General features: G+C 39.8%; 1 protein-coding gene across 1 annotated transcript in view; it reads right to left on the bottom strand.

Annotated features, from left to right (window-relative positions):
• Positions 1–25,404, bottom strand: part of WDR20 (WD repeat domain 20) — a 57,867-nt gene that overhangs the window by 31,837 nt on the left and 626 nt on the right.

Raw genomic sequence — 25,404 nt, 5'->3', positions numbered from 1 at the left:
TGGAATTTGTTTTTCTATATTCAGTAATATTTTAGCATTTAAAAGTTAAAATCTTGAGGCCTGAAATAAAAATATTAGGCTCAAGAGAGACAGTATTGTATTCATAGTTTCAGTGGGAACAGAACTGTATTTTAAATGTAGGTTAGCAGGCCAACCAGCTTGGAACTGAATAAGAAGCTCCACACTGAAGGCTGAAATCAACCATAATCTGAAAGTTAACAACTGGCAACAACTGCACATTTGCTTCACTCTACGCATTTACCATTCGTTACCTTATGTAATAAAACATACACAATTAAAAACTTGGGACTACTAGCTTAAAAAGCTAAATATAAAGCTATTCACAAAGAAGTGGATTGAAGAAGCAACTCACTTCCCAGTGTGAATAATTCTATAATAAATATCTATATACAATGGTCCTATATGAACGCAGGCAACATAAATCTTATATTCATATAATCAGAAGACGGAGTTGGAGAGGAGCTTTAAAAAAAGTCACATTTGCTTTCAAGATGCTACAACTCAAGACCAAAGAAGTAAACTGCCTAAAATCATACAATCAATTGACACTGCAGCTAAACTTGGAACTCTGGTCTTATTCCCTCTAAGTGCACTATACCCAGTAAACTCAGGAAATGCACTAGAGTAACCTGACCTAAAGCCCTCACTTCTCAGTCTCCATTCCATTAATCTGTGGTCTTCTTGCTTCTCCATCAGACAATAACTAGTTGTCAGAACTTGAAATTATATTATTTATAACACAGAGTAAAGAAATACAGAAGACTTTGCAAAACTCATTAAGCTTAGCATAAACCAAATGACACTCATTTAGTTGGCACGAAGTTCGCAGGTACATTCCAACTGCTGCCAGCCTTCTCCAGGCTAAGAAGGGAGTAGGAAGAACTGCGTAGGGGGAAGGAAGTTGCTTGCTTCTTGATACTTCAAATTTCTCAAGCCGGCTGTGTCCTGAGCAACTAAGGCCAAAGCCCGCTCCCACAGCTCCTTCCAAAGCTCCTGATTCCCTTCTGGAAAATCTTCCCTCTGCAGCAGAGCCAAATGCCCACTAATAAAATTCTGACCAACAGAAATGTTTGCAAATTTTGTATGCAAATATAAGAAGGACAGCAGAAACAGGCAGCAATTTTAAGCAAGGGTGCAATGATACGTAAAGCTAAGAAACGCAGGCCAGCAGCTCAGCTTGGAGGTACATATGGTTACGACAAAAGCTGAAGCTCCAAATACCAGCAGGTCCCATAAGCAGCATTGGCTACAAACCAAAGTGCAGTCTTTAGGGTGATACAGAAAGATCTCTCCTTCATGTAGAGTACTGTAAGTAGATTTGTCATTAAATTTGAAGAGACACTCAATAATACAATCTCCCCAAATTTTCTTGTCCACAGAAAGTCCGAGTACTCGTGCTGTTCTCACAAAGTTCTTGCACCTCAAGCCACATGCATGCACACTGGACAGCAAGAAACCATGGCACATTCAAGGACCCAAAGGAGGAAGAGCATGGCAAAGCCCAGAGAACCAGCCAGGACTGTCTGGGTGCAAGATGATGCTGAGAAAGGCACTGTGAGGCTGGTATTCAAGCCCAGCACTGTCCCATTCCAGAAGGCCACCTGCCTTCATCACAGGATATGCTTCTTCTGCCTGAGTCCCTGGCAAACAACTCAATTATTTAACATTCTTAAAGGACCTGAATCATTTCTCTGTGTGAACTCACATGTCAATCCCACCCTCCACACAGGTCCAACCCAGGAAAACAAAAACAGTGAATAGTGTACCACTTCAAACTGGTAAAGTGACATGTTACAAAGAAAGCTCCGATTGAAAATCTACTTTTCACTTTGAGGAGTGGTTAGAGCACAGACCATGGGGCCAGGACGCCTGGCTCTCATTTGGGTTCTACAGTACCTAGCCCTGGGCGTCTGGACAAGTTGCCTTTCCACAAAATGGGCAAATGAGGATAATAAAATAGTTCCTAGCATATACAGTGCTTGAAGATTAAGAGTTAAAATATGTAAAATGATTCGAATACTGCCAGCACAAAGCACTATGCATTAGCTATTATCATTAAGTAAATAAAATCAATTTACATTTATTAAATGTATTCAAACCAAGAACTACAGTGAGTTAGCATGGAAACAAGCATTTGATTCCTCATAGGCATTTTAAAAATAAAATAATTTTTCTATTTAGTTACCTGTCCAAAAATGTATGTGTATATAAATATGTGTGGGAGGGGTGGCTTAAAAGTGAGAAGGGGGAAGGTCAAAGAGGTAAGAGGATGTCCATAGAGCCTAAATGAGAAGCCCTTTCCCGTCACCGGAGATGACAACTGTCCCCTAGGTCAAAGCAGTGCTCGGTCTGCAGATACGTGTTCACTTCACTTTTATAACACAGCTGGACTAAAAAGCAAAGCCAGCAAAATTACTTTTTCCGGCCACTTAAGATTTTACTAAATTCAGTGTAGCACAACTTTTCAAAGTTGTGAAAATACTGTCAGTTCAGAGGCCAGAGCTGTCTAGTATACCAATTTATAGCTCAATGAAAGTGCAAGTTAATTTCTGAGACAAAAATACTGAGCAGCACATATAATGTGATGGCTTGTATGTAAAAATTTGGACTACTCTTTTACATTCCACTTCTCTGACATACTGTAAATAAATGAATATTAAGAAAAAGAAATAAAATAGCCTACGTTTCTGTTTTTAAAAAAGCTGAAATGTTGCTGCTTAGTAGGTGGGGTTAAGAACACAATGGGGGAAATCCAGCGATATGGATATTACAACCATTTGTTACACGACCACACGACAGCCACATGTACTCTTTGGGAACAAGGATTTATATGAAAGGCAGTGTGTACCCTAGAAAGGACAAGGGCTTTGAGTCTGACAGACCTCGATAAAATCTCACACTGCCACTTACCAGGGTAGCTTTGGCAAGTCACTCCATTCCTCACAGCCTCCCCCTGCTCATCTACACATGAAGTGGGAAACACCACACCCTATTTTGCAAAGTGTTTGTGAGGATGAGACCATGAGGGGAAAGCACCTAGCTTAGGGCCCTGCATAGAGTAGGCGTTGAATAAAAGATAGCTGTGATGATATACAAATTAATCAATGGCTATTAATAAAATCTACAAATTAAATAGCCAATAAGCTTTTACTGAGTGTTTACTGTGAGGAGAGCCCTGAATTAGATCCTATAAGGTAGTGGTTCTCAAAGTTTAGCACGTCAAAATCACGTGCCCAGCTAATTGAATGCAGATTGCTGGGCCCCACCCCCAGAGTTTATGATTCAGCTGGTCAAGAGTGGGGCCCCCAGAATCTGCTTTCCACAAGTTCTGAGGAGATGCTGATGCTGCTGGCTGAGGATCACACATAAGAGAACCACTGCTACAAGGAAAGAGAGGAAGGAAGAGGAGCCTGACGGTTTTTGTACATGTAAGTCAAATATTTAGACAATGGTATAGGCAAGCATGTGGGATGGCACTTAAGAAACTGAGAAAAACAGTCAGACAAAACAAGCGTGCAGGCCACTCACCAAGCCATGCTGTGGTGGCATCCCACATACAAAAGAAGAAGAAGAAGAAGACTGGCATAGATGTTAGCTTAGGGCCAATCTTCCTCATCAAAAAAACCCACAAGTGTGCAGGGACAACAAGGTGTTAGCTTGGCCAGTTAAGTATCTGTGTGGGAAAACCTCATCATGAAAAATGGTGAGAGATTTTGAAGAGGCCACTGGAAAGCTAACTTGCTTACTAAGCTCAGCTTGGATTTGACGGGTTCCATAAAGTGAGCGATTACATATCTTGGGAAAGTCAGCCACACGGTGAAAACGGCAACTGCAGGCAGAGATGGGACAATAAGTAAGGCCAGGCTAGTGGCATGAAAATAGGAAGAAAAGAGCAAAAGCAGTGAGGGACCATCAGGTGACCCCAAAACACCCTCTATCAGTATAGCCAAGAACTTCAGCACTTTCATTCTGCAAGATCATGGCCCACAAAGGGAGTCTCCTAGATATAAGAAATATGGCTCATGAGACTCAAGCCCAACTAAACTCTACTATTTATTAATTTGGCATTACAAAGCATTAATTAAGGGAGCTACAAGACCTCAAACACGTCACTCAAATGAGAGAGGAAAACTTCTTACTTCTTTAGTTTCGTATAATGTACTAAACATGTTCTTTAAGTGTAGTACACAATGTTAATTAGCTACCACTGCACTTTTTATTACTAATCTTAATTTTTTTTTTCCCTGAGGAAGATTAGCCCTGAGCTAACTACTGCCAATCCTCCTCTTTTTGCTGAGGAAGACTGGCCCTGAGCTAACATCCATGCCCATCTTCCTCTACTTTATACGGGGGACGACTACCACAGCATGGCGTGCCAAGTGGTGCCATGTCCACACCCGGTATCCGACCCGGCGAACTCCGGGCCGCCAAGAAACGGAACATGCAAACTTAACTGCTGCACCACCAGCCAGCCCCACTAATCTTAATCTTTATTTACCTACTGAAAATTCTACCAAATTTGTTTCAAAACAATGCTCACCAATAGGTCGTATTTCGATCATTTTTTTTAGGTCAGCATTGGTAAGACAAAGATAACCATGACTTGTACTGAAAAATACACAGGACATGGCCCAGTGGTCTCACCACTAAGAGTTCAGTAGAAAACACTGCTGACAGATTACTTTTCACATAAGACATAAAAGATCAAGAAATCCTGATTGTTCCTCCTCCCAAAAAAGAGAGGGGATTGAAACTCCATCTCACATCTCATACCAGAATAAATCTCAGCCATATCAAAGAGATATCAAATGTAAATGACAAAATCTCAGCAGTACAAGAAGAAACCAAGAGGATTTTAAAAAATAAAGTTAGGAGGGTTAAGTATGACCCAAAACCTATAGCCATAAAAGACTAATACGTTTGACTGTAAAAATAAAAATTAAATTAAATTCCTACCTAGAGGGGCTGGCCCCGTGGCCGAGTGGTTAAGTTCGCGCGCTCCGCTGCAGGCGGCCCAGTGTTTCGTCGGTTCGAATCCTGGGCGCAGACATGGCACTGCTCATCAGACCACGCTGAGGCAGCGTCCCACATGCCACAACTAGAGGAACCCACAATGAAGAATACACAACTATGTACCGGGGGGCTTTGGGGAGAAAAAGGAAAAAATAAAATCTTTAAAAAAAAAAAAAATTCCTACCTAGAAAAAAACCACCACGAGCAAAATCTGAAGTCAAGTGACAAATGGAACCAAATGTCCGCAACTCAGCTCACAGATTAAGGGCTAACTCACACAAAAGAGAGCTCCTACCAAGTCAATAGAAAACTTTTTTTTTTTTTAATTTTTAAAAAGACCAAAATCCTTGGGGGCTGGCCCCATGGCCGAGTGGTTAAGTTCATGCGCTCCGCTGCAGGCGGCCCAGTGTTTCGTTGGTTCGAATCCTGGGCACGGACATGGCACTGCTCATCAAGCCACGCTGAGGCGACGTCCCACATGCCACAACTAGAAGGACCCACAACGGAGAATATACAACTATGTACTGGGGAGCTTTGGGGAGAAAAAGGAAAAAAATAAAATCTTTAAAAAAAAAAAAAAAGACCAAAATCCTAGTAGAAAAATGAGTACAGGACATGAACACTCACAGAAAGTACAAGTGACTCTTAAATGTATGAAATGATGCTTAACTCATAATACTGTAGTTTTATGTTTCTCGTACTATACCATTTTTTATCTGTCAAATTGGCAACGATCAAATAATAGTATGCTGTGCCAGAAGTAACACTGGTACAACCTGTGGAAGGCAATTTGACTATGTCTATCAGTATTACAAATGCACATGTCCCTTGACCCAGCAATTCCACCCATAAGAATTTATTCCTCAGACATACTAGCAACATGGCAAAATGATACATATACACAGTTATTTACTGCATTACAGTTTCTAATAGCTAAAGACTGGACTGGACACAACTTCAAAGTCCATCAAAGGGGGAACTATGGTACAGTCATACAATGGGATGTTGTGCAGCTGTTAACAAAATAAAGAAGCTCTTTACACACTGACAACAAATAATCGCCAAAATAAATTTTGTAAAACAAAAACAAGGTGCAAAACACTGCAGATGCTAAAATTTGTGGGGTTTTTTTTTTTTTGAGGAAGATTAGCCCTGAGGTAACTACTGCCAATCCTCCTCTTTTTGCTGAGGAAGACTGGCCCTGAGCTAACATCCGTGCCCATCTTCCTCTACTTTCTATGTGGGACGCCTACCACAGCATGGCTTTGCCAAGCGGTGCCATTCCGCACCCAGGATCCGAACCGGCGAACCCCAAGCCACTAAGAAGCGGAACATGTGAACTTAACCGCTGTGCCACCAGGCCGGCCCCTAAAATTTCTATTTTTTTAAAGGAGAGAGGAATCCATCTATGATTTTGTACGTAGAACCATAGGCCACCTCTGGAAACGTACACAAGAACTTAGCACTGATTGCTTCTGGGGAGGGAAGAGAATGACTAGGGGGACAGGGTGGCTACGGAAGAAGGTCTGAGAGACTTTTCACTGCGTGCCCTTTGAGTTTTGAACGATGTGAATTTATTGCCTATTTAAAAAATAAAATATGCCTATGAGAAATCATAATATCTATGTCCTAAATGAAGAGTTTCTCACTAAGTTACTTGCGATAAGGAACTCCTCTCAGTATCCAGTCAACCAATATTCACTGAGTTTTACTGTATGTGCTACATGCTGTTTTAGGCACTGGAGTCTCCGCAGTGAAGACAGAGAAATCCCTCCTCTTGCGGACTTCAGGAGGGATACAGCCAGCAAACGAGGAATCAACAAGTATCAGAGTGGTCAGCACTAGGAAGAAAAATCAGTTCGGAAAACAGAGTCGAGGGACTGAGGTGGAAGGGTGATTGTAGTACTTTTCTGAGTAGGAGTAATAGAAAATTTCTTTGACAGGATCACATTTGAGCAGACATATGAAGACGTGAGGAAGCCAATCCTGTGGCAACCCCAGGAAAGGATTCTCATCAGAGGGACCAGCACGTGCACTGGCTCTGAGGGTGGAATGTGCTTGGTGGGCTCCTCTTCAAGGAACAGAATGGACGGAGTAGGAGGGAGTGAGGAAGCAAATCACACTGGGGGTTTGGGGAAAGGGAAAGCACCAGATCATAATAAGGAATACAGACCTTATTCTAAATGATATGGAAAAGCATTAGAAAGTTTTAAGCAGTGGAGAAATATGATCTCACCTATCTTGTTGAAAAGATCACTCTGGTTGCCATCAGAAGAGACTGTAAGACGCAAGGGTAGAGGGAGGGAGCCCACTTGGAGGCCACTGTAATAATCCAAGTGAGAGATGATGCTCCCTTCAACTAGGCGAGTAGTGGTAGAGGTAGGAAGTGATCAGATTCTGGATATTATTTTAAGGCAGAGCCAACAGCCTTTACTGAAGGATAGGAAGTAGACTGAGAAAAAGAAAGAAGCCACGGGTGACTCCAAAGTATTGAGCCAAGCAACTTTTACAAGCAAAGTAGCAGGGTATAAAATTAACGTGCATAAATCAGTAGCATTTCTATACACTAACAATAAACTAACAGAAAAAGAACTCAAGAACTCTATCCCATTCACAATCGAAACGAAAAGAATAAAATACCTTGGGATAAACTTAACCAAGGAAGTGAAGGATCTATACAATGAAAACTACAAGACTTTCTTGAAAGAAATTGACGATGACATAAAGAGATGGAAAGACATTCCTTGCACATGGATTGGAAGAATAAACATAGTTAAAATGTCCATACTACCTAAAGCAATATACAGATTCAATGCTATCCCAATCAGAATCCCAAGAGCATTCTTCACAGAAATTGAACAAACAATCCTAAAATTCATATGGGGCAACAAAAGACCGCGAATTGCTAAAGCAATCCTGAGCAAGAAAAACAAAGCCGGCGGAATCACAATCCCAGATTTCAAAACATACTACAAAGCTACAGTGATCAAAACAGCATGGTACTGGTACAAAAACAGGTCCACAGATCAATGGAACAGAATTGAAAGCCCAGAGATAAAACCACACATCTATGGACAGCTAATCTTCGACAAAGGAGCAGAGGGCCTACAATGGAGAAAAGAAAGTCTCTTCAACAAATGGTGCTGGGAAAACTGGTCAGCCACATGCAAAAGATTGAAAATCGACCATTCTTTTTCACCACACACCAAAATAAACTCAAAATGGATCAAAGACCTAAAGATTAGGCCTGAGACAATAAGTCTTTTGGAAGAGAATATAGGCAGTACACTCTTTGACATCAGTTTCAAAAGAATCTTTTCGGACACTGTAACTCCTCAGTTGAGGGAAACAATAGAAAGAATAAACAAATGGGACTTCATCAGACTAAAGAGCTTCTTCAAGGCAAGGGAAAACAGAATTGAAACAAAAAAACAGCTCACTAATTGGGAAAAAATATTTACAAGCCACTTATCCGACAAAGGGTTAATCTCCATAATATACAAAGAACTCACACTGCTTAACAACAAAAAAACAAACAACCCGATCAAAAAATGAGCAGAGGACATGAACAGACATTTCTCAAAAGAAGATATGAATATGGCCAATAGACACATGAAAAGATGTTCATCATCGCTAATCATCAGGGAAATGCAAATCAAAACTACACTAAGATATCACCTTACCCCCGTTAGATTGGCAAAAACATCCAAAACCAAGAACGACAAATGTTGGAGAGGTTGTGGAGAAAGAGGAACCCTCATACACTGTTGGTGGGAATGCAAACTGGTACAGCCACTATGGAAAACAGTATGGAGATTTCTCAAAAAGTTAAAAATAGAAATACCCTATGACCCAGCCATCCCATTACTGGGTATCTATCCTAAGAACCTGATATCAGATATCTCAAGAGTCCGTTGCACCCCTATGTTCATCGCAGCATTATTTACAATAGCCAAGACGTGGAACCAGCCTACATGCCCAGAAACTGATGATTGGATAAAGAAGATGTGGTATATATACACAATGGAATACTACTCAGCCATAAAAAAAGACGAAATTGGCCCATTTACAACAACGTGGATGGACCTCGAGGGCATTATGTTAAGCGAAATAAGTCAGTCAGAGAAAGACGAACTCTATATGACTCCACTCATAGGTGGAAATTAGTATATTGAGAAGGAGATCTGATCGGTGGTTACCAGGGAAAAGGGGGGGTGGGGGGAGGGTACGGAGGGGGAAGTGGTGTACCCACAATATGACTAACAAAAATGTACAACTGAAATTTCAAAAGGTTGTAATCTATCATAACATTAATAAAAAAAAAAAAATCACACTTGCATATAAAGCTCCACTACTCTAAAACAGGTTATGAACACCACCAACAAAAAGCAATGCTTATCTATACACAAAATTAGGAAGCTGCAGAAGATTTTACGGTGGAAAAGAACACAGACCTGAGTTCATTCTCTAAATACTTAATGAGCATCTACACTGCACCAGGCACAATATTAGGTATTAGCGACCTAAAGTATGCCTAAAATATATAACTGAGCACCAAAAAAGGACTGGCAGGAAAAATATCAAAATATTAACAGTGTGGGATATGGGATTTTTTTTGTCCTTGAATTTTCCAAATTTTCTACCATGAACATACCCTACTTTTAACCTTAAGGAGGAAAAATGTTTCTCTTTTACTATTGCCAATGAAGGACAAGTTCCCACAGGGCAAACTTATTTTAGTGATCTGAATGGTTAGCAGACTTCCTCTCTAAGAAAACCTTTTAACCTGAACAGATTTCTCAGCTTTCTTTCAAGCCTCCACCTGTTGCCGGTGCTAAGGTAAGAAGTACGTATGAGAGAAGGGGGAAGAGAGGATTAAGGTGGAGAGAAATGGGGTACACATAACAGCTTGCTCTTCTTTAAATACATTATCTCATAAAACACAAATGACAAAGATCAGAGAGATTAATTCATTTAAAATATTTAATCAAATACCAACTGCATACAAGATAATATGCTTACTACAGTAATCTATCCATTGTCAATAAACAGACAACAGCCACATAATTTATTCATTCACTCAAATATTTATAGAGTGCCTATAATGCATCAAAGGCACTGAGCCAGACAAAGGGAATTCAGCAATGAATTAGATAAAACCAGCCCTCCTGAGTGCACTCTAGTTTAGGGGGCAGGGAGAAGAGGGACATTATCATCATGACCTGTGCTAGAGGGATGACCTGGCAGAGGGTAAGAGGAGACTCGACCTAGTCTAGGAGTCAGGGTAAGAGGCTTGGACAAAAATGACATATGTTAAGATTTGAAGGAAAAGGAATTAAAGAGGTGAAAGGTTGCGGAGTGGAAGTACATTCCAGGCAACGGAAACAGCATCTAAGAAGAATCTGTGGCAATAAGGGTAAGGCTTGCTAGAAAAATTAAAAGGAAGCCAGTGAGTCAGAAAGATATAGTAAAAGGGAGAGAGGATAATAAGGTGAGCAAAGGGCCAGCTCATGCAGGGCCTAGTAGGCCATGTCAATAATCTTGTTGTTAATGCTAAAAACAAGAACCACTGAAAGATTTTAAGCCTGGGAGTGACAATCAGATTCACATCTCTAAAGATCACTCTGGCTATTGTATAGAAAATAAATTAGATAGGAGCAAGAGCAAAGCAGAAAGAAATCAGAAGGCATTGGTGAGATGAGTGAGGGCAATGAAAACAAACGTAAATGTATTCAAGATTTCCTTTGGAGATAAAATCAAGAGGAATTCCTAATAGAAGGAAAGTAGGTGGGGGAGGGAGGGAGGTAAGGAGAATAAGTGTCCAGGACACCAATGAAAGAGAAAACATTCCAGAGGACCAAAAAGACACATCAAAAACAAAACTTCATAAATAAGTTGAAAATAGGGAAGAGAAAGACATCCCATGCAAATTCTAACAAAAATAAATTGATTTTCCAATCCTCAAAAGAGACTTTAGGGCAAAAAATAGAGCTAAGGAAGAGCACACTATCCCAATACAAAGAACAATCCACAAAGATGAACAACTCTGAGTGGAACACAAAGCAAAAAGTGACAAAGAGAAACTGACGAGTCCAGCATCACAGTGAGATATTTAATATATCTATCAGAAATTGACAAATAAGGCAGTCATAAAACTTGTAAAGAAAAGGACAATGTGAGCAGCATTAAAAACTTGATCGAACACACAGAGATATGTCACTCTGAGCCTGACAAACAGAGGATATACATTCTTTTAAAAATACATGGGACATTTTAATTAGATCACAAAGAAACAGGCTCATCAACATTTCGAATAACTGATATCAAAAAACACTCTATCACCATACAATGCCAATAAGTTAATCAATAACAAAATTAAACACCGTGAATAGAAACTAAAAAATGCCTTAGAAATACAAAGGTTAAAGAGGGAATAAAAATGGAAATAACAAAATATTTACATCTTAATGACACTGATATTACCATATATCCAATATATAGGAGACTGTTAAAGCAATACTTGGAGAGAACTCCACAGCCTTGAGCACATCATTAAAAAGTAAGAGGCTGGCCTGGTGGTGTAGTGATTAAGTTGACATGCTCTGCTCTGGTGGCCCAGGGTTCGCGGGTTTGGATCCCAGGCACAGACCCACACTCCACTCATCAAGCCATGCTGTGGCGGTGCCCCACATACAAAATAGAGAAAGTTTGGCACAGATGTTAGTTCAGAGCCAATGTTCCTCACCAAGAAAAAAAAAAGTAAGAAATGCTGACAAATCTGTTTTCAACTGAGAAAGCTAGAAAAAGAATATACTAAACCTAAAGAAAACAGAAGGGAAATAAAGATGACAACAGATATTACCAAAACAGAAAACAAAGAAACAGAAGTTAATTCTTTGAAATAAAATTTTAATTGACAAATTCTTCTAAGCCTATTCAAGAAAAAAAGTAAAATATGAATGAGGGGATGAAGCTCAAATTGGTGACTTAGCCCAGCAGCTGCTTGAGAGCAGCAGAAACCTGAGCCCCAGCACTCTGCAGCAGGTCACAGCTCTGCAGAAGAGGGGAGCCACAGTTCCAACCAGGAGATGGCTACAGCCATGACAGCAGACAGATGGTCCAGAAAGCAAAAGACAACAGGAGCAGGAGAAGGAAATGGCAAAAGTCACTATCAAGAAGGAAGATGCAGAGTTGACAGTGACAGAGATAGAACTCTGCTGGAGCACACGTAATATAATTTTAATTGCCCTAACAAAGGGATTGTGCTTTCAAGGGAATATCCACCGGATTAATTTGTTGCAATAATTACTTTTTCCTTTTGAGGGGGGAGAAAAGGCATAAACAAATAATTTTAGGAACAAAAGATACAGATACAGTAAGAGACCTATAATGGGAGTGAGAAAAGAAAAGGGAATAGGATTGAGTCAAAAGCAAATCCAGTTAAAGACTAGGTAGAGTAGAAGGACCTGGCAAAGGAGGTGAGGTAGTGAGAAAGATGTGGGCCAGAAAGGGAGAAAGTAAGTCAAGATTAAAGTGTCATGACAGGGGCTGGCCCAGTGGCATAGGGGTTAAGAGCGCATGTTCCACTTTGGCAGTCCAGAGTTCCCCGGTTCGGATCCCGGGTGCAGACATGGCACCGCTTGGCAAGCCATGCTGTGGTAGGCATCCTACATATAAAGTAGAGGAAGATGGGCATGGACGTTAGCTCAGGACCAGGCTTCCTCAGCAAAAAGAGAAGGACTGGTGGCAGATATCAGCTCAGGGCTAATCTTCCTCAAAAAAAAAAAAAAAAAGTTTCATGACAAAGAGTGTTTCAATAAAGAGAAGATAATCAACTGTGTCAAATGCTGCTGACAGGTCAAGGAAGTTGTGTGCTGCACGATGTCCAATGGATGTGGCACAAAGAAGTGGAGTAACCAGTATCCTGGAGAAAATAGACCAGTGGGAGCCAAGGTCACATTGGAGCAGAAGGATAACTGTTTCTATCTGAATTAGTAATTTTGGAGCTGAAGCTGTTACAGCTGATGACAAGACCCAGAGTGTCACTACGGAGAGCATGCCAGAGGTGGACCAAAGAAGGTCACTGGGGGTGAACATGGAAGCTTAGAAACCAAGGAGCCAAGGTGCCTGATGGGTCATGTGGTGGACATGCAACTACCCAAGATGATGGCAGGAACTGGAGGGGAAAGGAAGGCTGTGAGGCCAGTGCCAAAGTCTTCAATGGGCAGAGGCAGCCAGGAAGTCATAATATGGCCGTGAGAAAGAAAGAGAAAGACAGCATGAGTCTAAGGACAAACGCTCCAAAGGAGGAGTGGCAAATGGACCTATGCCTAGTCTAGTGCTGTACTTTGCAGAGTAGCAGTCAGGACACTGCAAAGCCTTTCCAGCTCCACCTGCACCCCTCTCTCTGAGCTCCCTGCGAAACGCAAACTGCTGCCGCATCACAGAAAGCCCTGAGCATAACACCCACCATTTTTAATTAGCTGAGCTAATATTACCCCCAGTCTTGCTAGCTACATGTACACCTATTCCAAAATCCAGAGGGGAAAATAGACCAATGTAAGGACCTGTGCAATGCCTAGAATAAGCAAAAAGAAGGACGAAGGGATGGGAAGGGAAGAGCGTGAGCACTTTTTTCCAAGACACCAGAATAAGGAAAATGTAGCTTCCAAACAAAGCTCACTCTAGGCAATCAAGACACTAGACAGCCTCCTGCTGGGTTAGTCCCGAAGAACTCTAACAGCACAAGATTCGAGGTTGTGACTAATTTCTAGGAGCCTCTCAATCAATGCAAAAGGGGCTGGCAAGCCTACCTCTGTAAGCTTTGCTAAGTAACACTCACCATATTTGGCTTGTGACAGGGATTCTGAAAGATTATCTAATTTACTCAAGTAAATCCTTAGAGGACTATAAACTCAACCAATTCATTTATTTGCAATTGAACACAATGTGCCTACTACGTACAGGCACCGTGATAGATATGGATGAGTAAGATGGTTTCTGCCCCCAAGATTCATAGCCTAGTGGAGGAGCTGGAGATTCAAACAAAAAATTTCAACGTTGTGTGAAAAGGCGGGAGGACATTCATAGTAGACAAAGAGCAAGAGCAAAGGAAAGAGGGGTTTTTAAACCACGCAGGAATGCAATGCCGCCCAAGCCATGCTCAATGTGCCCACTACAGTGTATTGCATGCTTTACTGATCCATCTCACCGTGAGTTCTTCTCCAGAGCGCAAAACTGTGTCTATTAAGTCTGGGTCCCCAATACCTAACCCAGTCTAAGACTCTCAGTGTAGTGTGCATGTCTCGATTGCCTAGTGTCTATCTATATCTATTCTCCTGTTTGGAATCTACTCACACTGCAGCTCCAGACTGGGCTCCAGAGCAATAAGGGTATTGGATAATCCAATTCCCTTGCTAAAGGTGTGGGTTAGCCAAAACTCAGGTCAACCAGTGTATAATATTTCCTTGGCCACAGGAATAGGCTGGTAATCCAATTTGGGGCAATGAAAGAAGGTTTCCTGGGGGATTCTGTGAAACAATCTTCCTTATTCTTCTGAGAAAATAACTAGAAGAGTTGTTCATTATTATCCTGGATACTGACTCTCATTCTGGTCCCTGTGCTACAGAAATGTGAAGCCTAGAACCTTTATCACCATTTTGCCACCTATGCCAGACTGACAAAGATGGAAAGCAGAACCAAGAGAATCTTGGCAAAACAGAGCTCGCACCCTGATCAAACCATGACTGAAGCCCACATTACTGCTGGAATTTTCAATGACATAACTCAATGCATCCCCTTTTAAACTAGTTTGAGTTGGGGGGTTCCTGTTAGCTGCAAAACAAAACATCCCTAATATTATAATATATTCAAGTTATGCTAAATCCTAAAAACCACTAGTGAATCACTGTCCACTAGCTCCTTTTACACACATTCCAATGTTTATCTCTTGCTTAACTTTGTTAAACTTGTTTTAAAGGTTTAAAACTTTGTTTTTAAACTTTGTTAAACTTAATTCTCAAATATTAAGACATAAATCTTTTAGTTCTTATTTAAGCCTTGGAGAATGGCAACTCGTTAACACACAATAAAACTGGGGCTCAAAATTACCTATAAAAATGTATAAAAGAAAATTTACAAATTTTATAAATTTAACTACAAAAAATATGAACATTCTTCAGGGCAAAAACAAACACACATACTCCTAAGCAAACTTACAAGACAGATGACAACCTGGCAAGAAAAAAAATCTGTAATTCATATCACAGACAGAGGGCTAATCTCCCTATTACATAAAGAGCTCCTTTTTTAAAAAAAAATCAACATGTCCAACAACCCAAAAGAAAAATGGGCAGGGGATATGAAACAGACAGTTCACAGAAAAAGAAAGACATTTTGCTCTTAATATAGAGAAAGATGTTCAACCTCACTTGTCACAAGGGAAAAACAATAAAAAAATTACACTAATTTCTCACCTATCAGAGCAAATGCAAAAGTGTGACGACACACTCTACTGGTGAGGCTGTGGTGAAACAGGCGCTCTCAAGTGGGAATACAAAACAGTACAACTCTCCCTATGGAGGGCAACTTGATTAATATCTATCAAAAATGTACATGAATTTACCATATGACCCAGTAGCACCTCCTATGGAAATAGTTCTAGATAAACCTCCCTATGTGCAAATTAATATACATGCAAAGTTATTCACTGCACCATTATTTGTAATTCAAAAAACAAAACAGAATGATCAAGTCATCTGGTTAAATAAATTATGGTAGGGGCTGGCCTGGTGGTGCAGCGGTTAAGTCCGCACGTTCCGCTTCAGTGGCCCGGGGTTTGCAGGTTCGGATCTCGGGTGTGGACATGGTACCACTTGTCAAGCCATGCTGTGGTAGGCGTCTCACATGTAAAGTAGAGGAAGATGGGCACAGATGTTAGCTCAGGGCCAGTCTTCCTCAGCAAAAAAGAGGAGGATTGGCGGCAGATGTTAGCTCAGGGCTAATCTTCCTCAAAAAAATAAAAATAAATAAATTATGGTACATCCACAGCATAGAGTATAAAGCAATTGTAAGAAAAAATGAAGATGCTCTCTATTTACTAATATGGAAAGATCTCCAATATATTTCATTAAACAGAAAAAAACAAAATGCAAAATACCATACATAGTAAACTCCCTCAATTCCTTCAAATCTCTGCTCCAATGTCATCTTATTCTCATAACAACAAAAGGATGAGTCAAACACAAATAAAATGATTATAGAGAGGAAGCGAACTGAGGGGGGAGGACAGAAATGGAAGCTAGACCTCTCGGAATATAAACCCTATTTTATAGTTCTGATGTTGGAACCGCATAAATGTTTTACATAATTAAACATTTACATAATTAAACACAAAATTAAATTTTGAAGTATAAAAGAACTCCACATATTAAATGTGTACAATTTGATGATGTGGACACATGCAAACATCCATGATACCATCACCACAATCAAGGTAACAGACAGATCCATCACCTCCCAGAGCTTCCGTGTATCCCTTTGTTTTGTTTTTTTGTGGTAAGAACACTTCACATGAGATCTTTCCTCTTAACAAATTTTGAGGTGCACAATACTGTATTGTTAACTATAGGCACTATGTCATACAGCAGATCTCTAGATTTATTCATCTAGCATAACTGAAACTTACACAAACTTAAATTTAAAAACAATCCCTCATGTTCTAAAACTGGATTATGGTAATAGTTGTGCAACTTGGTAAATTTACTAAAAATCATTGAATTGTACACTTAAAATAGATGGCAAGAAAGTACAATAATTTGACTGGAGTAAGTCTGAAGAGGCAGTGAAAGAATCAGAGAAAGCTGGCGAAGTCCAATGCTTCTCCAACATTCGTAAGCATGTGAATCACCAGGGACCCTCTTAGAATGTAGATTCTGATTCTGTAAGTGTGGAGTGGGGCTCAATTCTGCACTTCCAACAAGCTCCCGGATGACTACACTGATGGTGCTGGTCTGCAGACCACACTTTGAGGGTCCAGACATCTTAGACAACTAGAGGAGCTTTGCTCTAAGGAGTAGCTGAGAAATAGGGCAGTAGCTGCCCCAGGCAAAAGACCCACAGGGAGTGGGTGGGAGCCAGAAAGGATTTTTTCCCTCCTTTTTTTAAAACAGAAAATAACACATTTGCTGTAGGATGCAATTTAGCCCGAGTTAGAACTGAGAGCGTGTGCCGGGGGTTATGCTGATTAACCACAGCATTTAAGACAAGGGTATGCTGAAGAGAGTGGCAGTGTGGCAGGAGCTAAATCACTGAGAAACGGAGGTGACGAGGGCCCAAAGAGGGGTGCTTTTGATTCAATCTGATGACTGAGTCCTGAAAGAGGGTAATACACTAAGAGTCCCAAAGGAGGATAAAGTACTAATGCAGTACATTACCTCAGAAGTAGCACCAAAAGAAAGAAAATGCCTTAAAAAAAAAATCTTTTTAAAAATCACACTAAGAGTTCTGGAAGCTAGGATATAACCAACATTTAAATGATCACCACTAAGGAAGATAACCCTATCCTCCCAAACCTCGCAGAAGCTTCAACCCTCACAATGCAGCTCATGAGTCCAGAAGCAGCCATCAAATGCCATATCCTTAGGCCTTGGGTTCTGCTTCTCTTGTTTAGAATCCCCTCCCGCTTCAGCCCACTCACTCATCAGGGTTCAGTTCAAATGCGACCTTGTGAAAGCCTCCCTAAGTTCTCACTGCAATCGAGACAAACGTTCCATCGCAGTCATCTACTATCCGGACTTAATGGGCAAAGAATCTTGCAGAGTAGTTCTAGCATCCCTCCCTCTATCGGGGAGCAAGGGCAAAACAATGATCGGGAAGAAAAGGAAAAGAAGCACACGGCATGGCCAACTTAGAATTCTAGGTAATTAACTGCTGAGTAAAAAACCACCACAAGTACCAGAGACCTCTTCAAGAAACTAAAAGTTTCCCTTAACAGGACAGAAGAAACCAGTTACCTTCCTTACATTCAGCCACACATATGACACTAAAGAAGGCAAGCCAAGACTTAGTTAAATCAGGGCACTTATACTTTCTGTGCCATGGACTCCTTCTCACAATATTTTTAAATACAAAAGATTACAAAAGAGATCAGTTATATTAAAATAGTTGTACTAAAACAAATTCAGGATTTTTAAAAGTTTATCTCACATTGAATAACAAGCTCTAATAGCAGATCCACTAACTACTGTAACCTCAAAGTAGTGATGAGTGTAAATGATATCTGATATGGCTGCAACAACCATAACATGACAGGCAAACATCTGTGATTTTCACTGGTAAAGTCACAGGTCTGTTACTACTGTGATTTGTTGCCAATATTCATCAATAAAGGACACGTTAAAATTCAGTTAGAGGTTGTAAAAATAAAGATGTAAACTACTTTTCCCCATCTAGGTTGACATACCCCCTAAATTCTATTCAGATTAAGAAGCCCTAATGAGCGAATACTGTCTAAAACAGCAGACACTGTCTGTACATCTCACCACTATTTACTCGTCCATCTCATTGCTAGAGTATAGGCACTTTAGCCAGGGACTATATCTTATTTCTCTTTGGGTCTACAGGTCCAATAAAAGTTAACTGGATGAATAAGCCATTTATGATTCCACTGGACTGTGAACTCCTTGATGGTAGAGATTCTGTCTCAACAACAACATAGAGCAGGCCCTCAATAAATCTTGATAGAATGAATGAGTGTGTGAATATCTTGCCTCCATGGTTAGATGATAATCCTCTCAAGGTCAGGGATCATATCTCATACTTTTTGATTTCCCATAGTCTAGTACACTGCTTTTCACACAAAACCACTCAAATATTTATTAAATGAAACATTAAGATAAGACAGAGCCTCTGAAAATAAGATCAAAGTAAAGAACGAGCACCTGTATCGGTTATGCTGTAGCAGGAAAAAAAAGCACAGCACAGCAGTGAGCTGGTTGTGAACCAACCAAAGGAGAAAGAGCTTCAGGTCACAGGGATAATCTACAGTGTGGTCACTTGAGAATATGTTAAAGTATTCCTATTCTTACTTTTAAAATATAAAAACCTTATAAATTCCTTCCTCATGAATGATTCTTGCTTCTTTCATATAACATCTATAGTTTCAAGTACATTTTCCAACTGCTACAAAATAAGATAAAGTGTAGTACAGATTGACTTGGCTGCTTTTAGTACAATATACCCTACTTTTTAAAAATCCATATTACAGAATAGAACTAACAATGCAAAACATTATTCAACTTACAAATTACCAATTGCCAGAGAAGCTGTGAAGTTGAGAAAAATGCTAAAAGAGCAAATGCCAAATAAAGCTCAATCAGAAATGAAGATAAAGCATTTCTGAAATTAGAAATATAAGGCTACATGTTTTAAAATTTATAAAACTGTGATTTGTACATATTTTGGGTCAAATCATCTATTTGAAATCCAACTCAATATTCTTTTCCTACTAGGCAGAGAAATAATCCTCTATTCACCTTCACTCCTTAATTCCACTTGATACTTGTATAGTTTAATGCTGTGTGCAGAGCACACAGCTTCTGCTTTCTATTACAATTATCAGAACAAAAATACAGCTCCTTACAACCAGGAAGCGTCCTAATGCACCTTCCCATCACCCACAATAGACAGCAAAGCCTTGCACAGAACAGTTCTGCAATAAACACTTGATGAATGAAGATTATTTTTTTTAAAGTAAGACATACCTCATATTCTATTATAAAAAATAGATGCCAAATGTTCAGAGAATAAGATAACTTGTCACTGATATTCTCAGATAATTTTAAATGTCCTGAAAATGAAAAGTGAGAATGTCTACCAATTAGATTTCTATTTTTGATGTCTACTCCTAAATAACCAAGGAAAACCACATTTCATATTTCTGCACAAATAAGCCTCACTGAAATATAAATAAAATTGTTCTCTAAGACATCAAATACCAGACTAGAAAAATCTTCACATTTATTTTTAAAACAAGGTTCTTTAGGCATATAGCCAAACTAGTTAGTGACAAAATCCACTATGTTTTGATTATTGCTCAAGTTTTCTACCAAAGCACAATAAATACTTAAATAAATTAAGTCATCAGAATAACTCAATGATGATAAATATAGGTGATAAGTTTCTTGAAGGCAGACACTCTGTCTGCACTAAGCATCTAGAACAGTACCTCATATCTGGCAGGTATGTCCCATAAATACTTGCTGAAAGAATGACATTCATGACTATCTCATGGATTTCACTGACATATTCTGGGAGTTTCTTACCATTGCTCATATCCACTGGCAGAGCCTTTGAAAATCTCATCACCATTCTCCTCTTCAAGGTCAAGAGAACAAAGGTGTTATATGAAAGTTTCTCGGGCCTGCTTTAAGTGATAAATTAAGATGCTTTCCCCTCAGTATATAAGATTCTATAGTTAAATAAATAAATCTTTATCAATATTTCCTAAGCCATTAGGTATCCCTCAATGGAAAAAAAATACAGGTTTCCACTCAATTCCACATGTGCCCTACTAAATTAAGTACAAAAGTTCTCAAAGTAAATTTGATATAAAAACTTCTAGACTTCCAAGCCTCTTTCTAAACTATAAATGGGAAGCAAAGAGGTGTGAAAATCACAAATGGGGAGAAGGGTGTAAACATGACCTTCTCTGGAGAAGTCCAGTATCTAAAACTAGTCTGAAGGAAAAAATCATTAAAGAGCATCTCGCTCCCCTCTCCACACAAAGCATGAGTCCCTCAGTCACCAACAGGTAGGCCGACAGTCTGACAAAGAGACAGAACATTTGCCGTCCAGCATGCTCATCCTCTCCCGAGTCAATCCACTACTTTCCCAGATAACTCTGGCTCTAAAAATATTTTAGCTGTTACTAACTGACTCTTCTTCTGGCCCCAGCTTCATCTCAACATGGTGAGTACAAAGCTTTGTCTAGCATAAAGACCTAGAATCACAATCTTTTCAGCTTGCTTTCACAACACACCCCACTCTTCCCAATTGCCACTCAAGAAGCAGGAAGTAAGTCCAGGACAAGAATACATCTTCCCAATAGAAAGATACATTTATTTTCATTAAAAAATTATCGAGAGCCAGCCCTGATGGCCTAGTGGTTAAAGTTTAGCACACTCCACTTTGGTGGCCCGCGTTTGATTCCTGGACGCAGAACTATACCACTTGTCTGTCACAGCCATGCTGTGGCAGTGGCTCACATAGAAGAACCAGAAGAACTTACAACTATACACAGCTTTGTACTGGGGCTTTGGGGGGGCGGGGGGAGAAGAAAAAAGGAGGAAGTTTGGCAATTTTAGCTTAGGGTGAATCTTCCCCTGCAAAAAAGAAAAAAAAAACCCTCTCAAAATAGTTAATTTAAAAAAACTGTTATTGACACACAATCACATAACCTTGAAAAGGCCTTGGAAGCCATCTACATCTACTTCCCACCTATTGTATGAATTACTTCGATAACATCTCTGGGCAGTATATTTATGACCTGGAATCTTAAGATGGGGGGCGGAGAGTTCTTTAGCTTGAATGTTAGGTAACTCTGAGCACAGTTTTAAAAAGCTGTTCGTTAGTACATAGGTCCGGGAGGTAACATTGGTTAAGAGAAGCAGATCAAAAGTAAACTGCACCATTTGGTTACTTTCCATTACCTCATTGTCTCTTGCTACACAATTTCCCAATTGTTAGAACGCTAACTTTGGTACCTTCTAAAAATAATTTTAAATGCCTTTAAAAAGATGTGAGCTACTAAAAGTACCGGTTACTTTTGGGCCCAAAATTGAGTATGTTTTTCAGCTTCTAAAGATCTTTTAAAGTATGACATAGAGGGACGTGGACGCTTTATTTGGTCATTTACACAACAAATAAACAGTAAGGGCCTACTCCATGCTGGACACTGTGCTGGACACTAGGAAGACAGAGAAAGCAGAAAAGAAAAGTTCCTATCCTAAGGGAGTTTTCTTTATAGAAGAGACAGATTATCACCCAGAGAATTACAAATTGAGAAAAGTGCTAGAAAGGCAAAGTACAGGATGCTATGAGAACGTGTAATGGGGAAAACTGATCTAGCCTGGGGATTCAAAGAAGGATTTGCTGAGGAAGTAACGTTTAAGCTGAGACATGAATGGTGGCAATTCACATTTACATAAAAACAGATTTCCATAAAATGGAAGGGTTGATCCAATAAGCCCAGTTAGCTTTAGAATCTTTATCCTAAAATAGCCTCTTGTTTAAAAAGAGGGAAACACAGCATGCTAAAAGGAGGTTTGAGAACTTGCAGTTCCAGGTTCTTTGGGGGGGGACAGGGTCTCACTCATCTTTGGACAGTGCACATCGCCTTGCCCAGCATAATTATCACCACGGCAGTCACTCCAATCTTTGTTGAAATGATTGGTGTCAGCATTAAATCAAAGTTCATATTATCTTTAGTTAAGCAAAATAAATTCACAAAACTATGTCTCCTCACACAAGAAACCCCATTCTGAACTTCAATTATGAAAAGATGCTTTCATCTACTTCACAGGATTGTTATCAAGATTCAATGAGATAATATATTACTAAAGGCCGGGGTAAATTCAGAAGTGCTTGCAAGTACATGGTATCAGTGTGACCAAAAAGCTTGATCAGCCTCTTCTCACTAAGACAGCTACTTTAGATTCAGCTGTGTTTCATTTTCCTTACCACAAGAAAAACACTGTAACAGAGGTTTGCACAGCCTCTCCAGCTTGGTTTTCTCCTAGGGAGGGAAACTGCATAAACTCTAAGGTCCCTTCCAGCTCTAGAAACTGACCTGTAAATGCTATAAAAGGGCCAAGACTACACTCCTCAGCTTAGATTTTAGACTACCTCCTCATCCGCTCCATTTCCTCAGGACTTCTTTCAGGAATGGCAGCACACAGTTCATGATTTAAATTTTTTAACAGACCTATTTTCCGCTCAATTTACACGCAGATTTAAGTTGAATGTATTCATCCAAATTAGACCTTCTAAATGATCCGAATAATTGTAAAACTTTATATGTCCCAAAGAAAAAATGGAAAGAAAAAAAACAGTCAAAATGACCAACAATCAAAAACAGATTTATAATTCCTAATCCCTTTCAGATTCCTAATCCTTTTCAGATTAAGAAAAATTATTTGCTGTATTTTAAAATCAGTAAATAGAGTCACAAAAACAATCACCATTACTCAGAAATAACAATAAATAAATGCAAACTCATTCATGTAAAAGAAAATTTTTTAAAAATTACATTGGCTAGAAGAGTTGAAATGTCCACCATATGATGCAAATGTATTTACAAGATATTACCACATGAAAATGAAATTTTACCAAAAAAGTTAGTGTTCAAATAAACGATGCAGCTAAAGGCAAATTTACATGTTTAATTTGTCTTGTTTAAAATAATTTTTTTAGTGCAGTTCTGAAAAGCTCTCCTAGTTTTACCCTTCACTGAATAGTAGCCTACTAAAAGAGAACACTATTATGATACTTCCAGGCAAGAGACAGGTTTTTAGGATACATACCAGGGCTACCAGATCCACATAAGGTTTGCCACTAGAATGCTTCAAAGTAATATGCTTTCAAGGAGCCCTTTTTAAAAAAAAGGTAATGCCTATGCTAGTAATTGCTAATAAATTTGGTTTTTAAGCACTTTTCAAATTTTTATATAAATAAATTTTAATAGCTTAAAATTCTAAACTTATTTCCAGAGAAAAAGCTAATCCTTTCAGTCCTAGTATGAATGTCAAGATAGCAGCTTCCTGTTTGACACTTATTCTTAGTGCTTATTTTAACTACATTTTACATCTACTGAGTGTTTCAGGACGTTAAAGTCCATTACGGTCATTATACCATAAATTACAAAGTGTACACTGCAATAGTCTCTTTTTAAAGAGGTGCAGGGGCCTGCCCGGTGGCTCAGTGGTTAAGTTCACACATTCCACTTCAGCGGGCCCGCCCGGTTCGCCCACCGGGATCCCAGGTGCGGACCTACACACCGCTTACCAAGCCATGCTGAGGCAGGCGTCCCACATATAAAAACAGGGGAAGATGGGCACGGATGCTAGCGCAGGGCCAATCTTCCTCAGTAAAAAGAGGAGTATTAGAATTTGTTAGCTTAGGGCTAATCTTCTTCAAAAAATAAATAAAAAGAAAAAATCATGGGCAGAGGAAAAAATAAATACATAAAAATAAAGAGGTGCAGATGGAAGTTAAATAATCCGTCCAAGGTCACCCAACAAGTCAGTGACAAAGTGGGAGTAGTCTAAAACTTCAGCTCCTAGACTACTAACCACTTCACACTTTCCCAATTCCGAAGGAAAAAAAATAAAGTCAAGCGATTTACTTTCAGTAAGAGCACACCTCAAACACAGTAGCACACTTAGCATAAACACTAACAAAAAACATTCACCTTGAACAAATGAGACAACTTGCTACATTTAGATACCACTGCCACACCCTTAGTTCTTGTAACCAAGCAACTCTACTGGAACTGGATATATGAAATCCTAGAGAATGTTCACTCTTCACTACATACAACTATTTTCACACTAATGAGACATTTATAAGTTAATTTGTTACCGCCTCTTCCCATGCCCAGGTGCTGTGGGGTGCATTAATTTCCTGACTCTTCCAACAGTCAAGTCAAGGACCACTTATCTCAAAAGTAAGCAGTTCTCAATGAGAACTAAGTTACGTAGCCAACGAAAGAAAACTCTAACAAATTGCTGCTTTTAAAGAGATATTTTTAAAGGATGATTACATGCTTCACAGAATTGCTGTTAAGTCGCCCGCAAAGAAGGATGGTTCTTGTAAAGCAGCTTTTAAGGCATATCCCTCCCTGTTCGGGACACAGTCAGACTTGTTGGACAAGACTGACCTGGGCACGCTCACAGAAAACCCCTCTCTGAAACCAGCTTAGTTCACTGAAAGCATCATTTCGACCTCCCAACTGTAGCACACAGCCCTTCCCATACTATAAGGGACAAGATGACCCTCTTTAACAATCTCTCAGGAGAAGGTTCCCTCGGCGGAAACAGTGACAGCCATCCTCCCTCGGATGTTTTTGCAAATAGAAAGTGTTAACACCAGAGGAGAGGCTCCTAGAAGTGTCAGTGCGGCAGCAGGTGGAGTAGCCCTTGGTGCCGACCAGGTCCTTTCTGACCTAGTCTCAGGTCCTCCGCTTCCCAGCCCCGGTTCCGCCTTATAGACCTTCCCAAGCCGCCCCGCGCCCCTGTTCTCCAACCCAGAGCGAGACTCTCAACCCTCCCGTGAGGCGAGGCTGTCTCCGCAGACAAGACGGCCACCCCACCT

Source organism: Equus asinus, chromosome 7 (genome assembly GCF_041296235.1).
Source record: "Equus asinus isolate D_3611 breed Donkey chromosome 7, EquAss-T2T_v2, whole genome shotgun sequence".
Classification (NCBI taxonomy): domain Eukaryota; kingdom Metazoa; phylum Chordata; class Mammalia; order Perissodactyla; family Equidae; genus Equus; species Equus asinus.
Note: the sequence above shows the minus strand (reverse complement) of the source record. Positions and strands in the feature narration are given on the sequence as shown.